The sequence below is a fragment of the Podarcis filfolensis genome, assembly GCF_964270895.1.
Source record: "Podarcis filfolensis genome assembly, chromosome: 11".
NCBI classification, from domain to species: Eukaryota; Metazoa; Chordata; class Lepidosauria; order Squamata; family Lacertidae; genus Podarcis; species Podarcis filfolensis.
Window position 1 is genome coordinate 14550057 of NC_139613.1, and position 7330 is coordinate 14557386.

Sequence of the window (7330 nt, forward strand, 5' to 3'; positions counted from 1 at the left end):
CTGTGGATTTGCCCTAACCCCAGATGTTGAACCCGGTGCGGCTGGCCCCCCCTGCACCCCCCACGCTACGCCACTGTCTCTCCCACCTGAGCTGCATGCAAGCAGGCGAAGACTACGCCTGCATGTAGCCTCCACCTGCTCCTCCCTCTTCAATCCTAACCTGGTCCTGAGAGACAGTGGAGCAGGGGAGGTGGGAGTAGCAGAAGGAGGAGTTGTGGAAGCCCTTGACTGATGTCTCCCACCCTCCTACCTCCTGCAACAGCCTGACCTAACACTTTTGTTTTCTCCCCCCGCCCCAATAATTTTTTATTATTTTCTTTACACAATCATTCTTACAATACATTCATCAACATATAAACCTTTTTGCTCTGCCGAGATTGCGACTTCCCTCCTTCCCTTCAGCTGGTAAAAAGGTAAAGGCACCCCTGCCCATACGGGCTAGTCGTGTCCGACTCTAGGGTTGCATGCTCATCTCGCTCAAGAGGCCATGAGCCGGCGCCGTCCGAAGACACTTCTGGGTCACGTGGCCAGCGTGACGAAGCTGCAACTGGCGAGCCAGCACCAGCGCAGCACACGGAAACGCCGTTTACCTTCCCGCTATAAAGCGGTACCTATTTATCTACTTGCACTTAAGGGTGCTTTCAAACTGCTAGGTGGGCAGGAGCTGGGACCGAATGACGGGAGCTCACCCCGCCGCGGGGATTCGAACCGCCGACCATGCGATCAGCAAGTCCTAGGCACTGTGGTTTTACCCACAGCGCCACCCGCCCTTATCAAATCCAATCGCATATTTTAATTTTTAACATCTTATCTACATTGTAGGAGTTACTTCAGTCCTGCTAGCGTCTTTAAGTTTTTACAGTTCTCCTGTAGATAAAGAGTAAATTTACTCCAATTATCCTGGAATTTCTGGTCGTCCTGGTCCCGAATTCTGCCGGTCAGTTTGGCTAACTCCTCATAATCCATCACTTTCGCCTGCCACTCCACAATAGTAGGAATTTCTTGTGATTTCCATTTTTGGGGCCAACAAAGTCCTCGCAGCAGCTGTGGTGTACAAAAATAATCAGTGTGACCTGGCTCTTGCACCTGTTCTTCACTCTCCAGTCATTCAGCTCCTCCTGCCTCTGCCTCTCACCTCTTGACTCCCCCAGATCACAAATCCTTTCTTCCAAGCCAGTCTCCAACTCAGCTTCTCCTGGTGCCCATTCCTCAGTATTCCTCAGTATCCACCTTCTAGTGAGGGGTGGGTAATTAATCTTGTTAATTTCTACCCACTCAACACATGCCTTTCCATACAGGCAAGCAAGAAGCATTATCAGAGTTCAAGGACGCATTCCAGCCAGGTAAAATTACTCAAGGAGGGTGCGAAGCAGGGCCACTGAGAGGTGTGGCCTGGGGAACGTCTTGAGGGCCAGATAGGGATGACTGGAGGGCCGCATCTAAACCGCGGGCCTGAGGTCCCAGGCCCCGCCCCCTGATTTATGCAGCCCTTTAAAGGGATTTCCCTTGAGAACCACATAGATTCTGATATTTCCAAAAGCCTTGGACATTTCCCCTTTCATCTTAAACACTTTTTTCTACCACTTTTTTTTTATTTCTACCAAGAAGAATATAAAATGTTGATAGTGTTCCTCTTATATATGGCTCCTGAGGAGGTCAGCTGAACTCTGCCATCACTGAACACTCTCATTATATCTTGAATAATATGCCTAATGTGAAACATGGAGGGAAACGTTATGTTTCCCTGCATTGTAATGGTTCACTTAATGTTTCAAATTAAGCCAGAGTGTCATCCTTAACAAAGTCTATAATTCTAGAGAAACTGTGGTGTTTCTTCCTTGAAAAGATCCCCAAAGATTATTAACATGGTTAAGTTTTATCATTATGAAAGTTACAGGAAACAGTTTGGGAACTTCATCTGAGCTTGAATTTTCCCCAAACTGTATATTCAGTAATGGATTTCTGTATACCGGTCCTCTTCCTTTAGCATAGGAAGGCTTTTAATGGCTGTTTCACACCATTCTGTTCCAGGGCTAACAAAGGAACATCTTCAGATTTCATAAACTGAAGTGCTGCAATTTGTGGCATGAAGTAATATAGGAATGTACTGGCACCAATGGAAGCCGAATAGCAGCTTTAGGAAAGGTGTGTGTGTGGTGTTGTCAGGATTGTAATGGCATTGAGGTGGTGGGGGAAAGGGTTAAACTCCTTGCCCTTTCAACATAGTCCAATGGGTTGGGCTGCATATGAAACCTACAGCCTAACCCTTATGCATGTTTACCCAGAAGGCAGTCCTACTGAATTCAAATATTCCCAAGTTGGCATGCATAGAACAGCAACCTTACTTTATGGAATGGGCAGCTGAAACTTCAGATCAAGCCCAAGGGCTCCAGGCTCACACAGATCCACCTCTCATGGCTGAGATCCAGAGAAGGGATCAGTGGCTGCTCTGGCAGCTGAAGGGACTTAGTTTGGGGGTAGAGGAAGAAGCAGATTTATGATCATAGTGCGGGTTCTGCTAAATCCATTCCCTTTCTCCTCAAATCCCTTGGTCAAATTTCTTTGGTCAAAAACCAGCAGGAGGTCTTAATATTCAACCCTCCACAAAGGTGAGCAAAATGTAGACTGGGATATACTGGTGCTCTCTAATTTGCAGTAGATCTGCAAGCATTTTCCCCCCAATTGTTTAACAACAGCAACAGTGACAAAATTTAATCTCTCGTGCCCTGAATTACACTGCTCAGATGGGGCAGGGGGTGGAACCAAACACTCAAGGTGAGAACTAGGGGTGGATTTTTGTGTGAAAGGACTCCATCCAAGTTCTGGTACACAGAACAAAATAAATTCCTCGCTGCAAAATTCTTCGGTTCCTTGTCTTTTGCACCTGTCTTTGGTTTTGGTGAATCTTGGGATTCTCCTAATAGGCAAAGTAGATCCCAGAAGTCTGAAGTCTGCTCACTCCTGCCTTAAGGCAGCCTAAAGGATGTTCTGGAAGTTGAAGGAAGTAGGCTATTGGTAGAGAAGAGAGAAAAACAAATAACGGAAGAGGAAAAAGTAAGCTCAGTTTTCCAAATCCTTTTCATGATAGGTGTTCTATCAAAGATGCCTCCCATTAGAGACTGAAAAGGTCATGGAAGCAGCCTAAAATCCCACACACACATTCATTCATTTATTTAATGGTGCTTGTACAACACCCCACCCCCAAAATAAAGTTCTCTGGGTGGCTTACAATAAATATCAAAACTATTTAAATATAACATATTGCTGCAAGGTAGGCTAAGCTGAAAGAGAGAGCGACTATTCGAAGTCCACCTACTGAGGTTTATTGCTAAGTAGGAATCTGAACATGGATCTCTCTTTTGCGTGAGTCTGATGCTCTCACCTGTGGGATGGGCAACCTATGGCCCTCAGCCTGTTTTCATAAGGTCCCTGACCTAATTTCATGAGAGTGGTGAGCAGATAAATAATTGGGTACCACTGGAATATGGCTCTTGATGGATCCCACCTGATGAAACACAACCCTGAACAGAAAAAGTCACCTACCTTTGCCCTAACCTGCATTGCCTCTAATATTCACATGTAGTCAGCCATCCCCCTGGAATTGGGAGACAGAGACCCAACTCATTTCAGATAGCAGGGTCTTTCCATTGAGAATCTGGTGTCTGTCCATAAGCGAATGAACTTGGAGTGCCTGATTTGAAACCAGTTTAGGCCCATGGGAGTACACAGTTGCTCACTCATGAAGCCCACTTACAAAGGAACATTCAGACTCCCCAAAAACACAGACTGGCAGATTGTTCATCATTGGGCAACCCTCTGTTGTCACAAAGTTGTCCAAGATTTGCACTGCACCAGCCACTAAGGGTGGGGGGAAGAAATCTGATTCAATTCGACTTTGAAGGCAGTTCGCATTTTGCAAAACGTTAGGAGAATCAAAGCATGACTATCCTTCACGTTCTGCACTTCTCTGAATTTAGTACAGCTTGCCAGCCAAGCGATTTTTGCAAAGAGTCGCCCATCCCCACCAACCTCATGCCAGTTTCCTCAGATTAGAGATCAAAGTTTTTCCCCCCCCCCTCACTGAAATATGTCCACGTTCAGCATTCACTTATAGTCTGACTTGTTCTTCTGTTGCCTGTCTTTCCTTTATTACACATGGATCACATTTTGCATGTATGCTGCCTCCAAGGAAAGAGAGTCTATTCTCATACAGACAGACACCAGCAGGGTGATTCACCATCCGTTGCCTAACCCATGGTGATGAATATTGATTTTTGTATAATGTATTTTTGGCTGCGAGAGCTCCTTCGCAGAAAGCGAGCGGATCATCTTCATGCATTTTTAAAATCTAAGTAGATGGGATATACCTTTTGTGGTCATAAACATCTTATGATTCAGTGATTTAATTTTTATTTTTTTTACTCACACTTTTCTTCCTCAAATGTGGTGCTTCCTGTTTCCCACCCACCTACATCACAGCTCGCTTTCCCTCCTACTGAGACCCTTGCTCACCACATTCTTCCCAGGCATTTCTTTGTTGCTTCCTTTCATCTGGTCCTTTTCCTTATTCACTTGCTTGCCTTCCAATTACAAGTGGGCCCAGCAACAAAATGTTGAAGTGTCAAGGGCTCCTGTTCAGAGTTCCAGCCAGCCATCTAGCCAGCCATGCCCTCTTCTAAGAGACTCCATTCCACCACCACCTAGTTTCCCATTCCTCCTCCAACAGTCAATCATCATCCCATGGTCACTGAGCAGGCTCACTCCTCACTGGGCTCTTTTGGCGCGTTTCTCCCCTTAAGGAGCATGTTCTTGTGCATGAATGATGTTGTTTTGGCTACATAAGGATTGGCACTCAGCAAATGAGTTTCCTTTTAGTATACAGGATATAGTTATGCCTATCCTAGATCTAGCAACTGCTGAGGTAGGTTATAAGCGGTAGCAACACTTTCTGTTGCTTGCCTCTGAATGTGAGGTCATTTGGCACTAGGGAATGGTCAACCAGCCTCAGGCTACAGAGAAAGTGGACCACAAAACTCATTTAAAGGGGAGGTTTTTCAAGGAATGTCCCGGGAAACGCAGCCACTTTGCTGTCAGCAAAGCAGCAAGAACCTTCCTCTCGCTGGCTAGAAAATCTCCACTTTTTCCTCTCGGCTGCATATCCGTTCAAAGCCTGTCAGGTCGCCTCTCTTCCTTAGTGCCTGTGTTGCCATTGTAGAACTCATCAGGGAAGAGGGTGGGGAGAAAACTTGAAGGCATTTTGTTCCTTTCATTGGCTCTGGCTGCATCTACTCTCTCGGTTCCCTGTCTTCCACGACACCAGTCCCAAGAGACACCAGCCACCTCTGCAGGCGTTCTTTTGTTGGCGGCCTTGAGTGATCCTTCACACAGTACTCAAGCTAACCACCATCATAGCCTCCCCCCCCCCCCGTGGGTGGAGAAGAGAAAGTGTGCTTGAGAGATGCACACAGTCTCATTCCACTGACAAATACCTGGAGCCCTTGTTCAGCTCCCTTTTCTGGCTTGCTGTGGTCCGACTTCCTTTGCTGTGTACCCAGAGGAGAATGCCAGGAAATGCTTGTTTGAAAAAGCCGCAGCTAACAGATTGAGAAATATACCGTATTGGCCTGAATATAAGCCTCACTTTTCCCCCCAATTTCAACCATGAAAAGTTAAAGTTCGGCTTATATTCGCGACCTTACTGTTTGCAGCCAGGAGCAAGGGGCAGACAGTGCCAGGAGTGCAGCAAAGCAGCACCCGCCCCGCGCATAGTCCCCCATCCTCTCCCCCAAGGCCAGGAAGGGAAAGGCCACGGCAACGCAGCGCGGCTCACCACCCTGCCCAGTGTGCAGCCAGGAGCAGCGAGGAATGGAGCGGCTTATATTCGGTTCTTTTTTCTTTCTTTTTTTATTCCCCCCTCCAATTTTAAAGGTGCGGCTTATATTTGGGCCAATACAGTATACAGTGGTACTTTGGTTCTCAAACTTAATCCGTTCCAGAAGTCTGTTCCAAAACCAAAGCGTTCCAAAACCAAGGCGCGCTTTCCCATAGAAAGTAATGCAAAATAGATTAATCCGTTCCAGGCTTTTAAAAACAACCCCTAAAACAGCAATTTAACATGAATTTTACTATTTAAGGAGACCATTGATTCATAAAATGAAAGCAATAAACAATGTACTGAAGTCACACAATCAATCAATCAGTAGCTGAACTGGGTTCCACACAGTCACAAACACACACAAAAAAGAGCTGCAAAAACAAAAATGCAAAATAAATAGCAAAAACAGACAGACCTCAGCATAACACTCAAAATGGAAGTGTGGCACTCAAATCGTCAGTGTAACACTCAAAACGGAAGCGTGGCACTCAAAACGGAGCACATTCGGCTTCCGAAAAAAGTTCACAAACCGGAACACTTACTTCCGGGTTTGCAGTCTTTGGGTTCCAAGTTGTTTGAGTACCAAGGCATTTGAGAACCAAGGTACCACTGTATATGGGAAGGATCTGGCCATTTTCCTGGCTGCTTCCAGCATCTCTAGGCTCCCTTTTTATCGGCTCGAAAGCTTTATTCAAAAACCTCTCCAAAAAATGAGATTTGTTTCTTTTGGGGAAGCCTGTGTCTGCAACAAGAAGAAGTTGTTTGTAGTGCGTCTCCCATTACCCAGACTTGCAGTTGCCCTAATACTGTGCATTTGACTCTTAACATTTATATCATTTTGGCTATAGGATGTGCATTGGAATCTGCCTTGTACCGAGTCAGATCAATGGTCCATCTAACTCAGTACACTGACTGGCAGAGCAGATTTGCAGGGTTTCGTGGTAGGGGTCTATCCCAGCCTGATCCAACATACGTGCTATGCTCCTATGTTCATTTTTTTATTATATGCATGATAAGATGATGCAACAAACAGAAGAAATTCAGTTGAAATATCAGGCCACTGCAGAGGGTTACAGTTTTAGAAAGGACGGTATGGACAGAGTAACAGTACATTCTACTCCTCTGTAATAATGGCTTGCATTTTCTTCACATTATGTGGAAGAGTCTGATACGTCACAGAAGAGAACCCAAGCATCCTACAGTTTTTCTTGTAACTAGTAATTTCCCTTGTTAAAGTTTCCAAACATAAGCATTTTCAGTTTGCATGATTGTGCGGCTGTTGTTGTGGTTTACACAAAAGAAGTGAATCCACTCCATGCTGTGTAAAATGAGTGTCCAATTCTTTTTAAAAGTCTGCAAATGGTGCCATATGTTTTTAACTCCATCCACATTAAGGACCTAAGGCCCATCTGCACTATACATTTAAAGCAGTTTTATATCACTTTAAGCAGCCAT

The 7330-nt window shown here is 45.4% G+C and overlaps 1 long non-coding RNA gene across 1 annotated transcript; it reads right to left on the reverse strand.

Annotated features, from left to right (window-relative positions):
- Positions 1–783: 783 nt before the first annotated feature.
- Positions 784–5536, reverse strand: LOC310744516. Its single transcript, XR_014539592.1, has 3 exons — positions 5490–5536; positions 2346–3009; positions 784–1044 (listed from the first exon to the last, which is right to left on the reverse strand). It is a non-coding gene; the product is annotated as an uncharacterized lncRNA (long non-coding RNA).
- Between the last annotated feature and the right edge of the window lie 1794 nt (positions 5537–7330).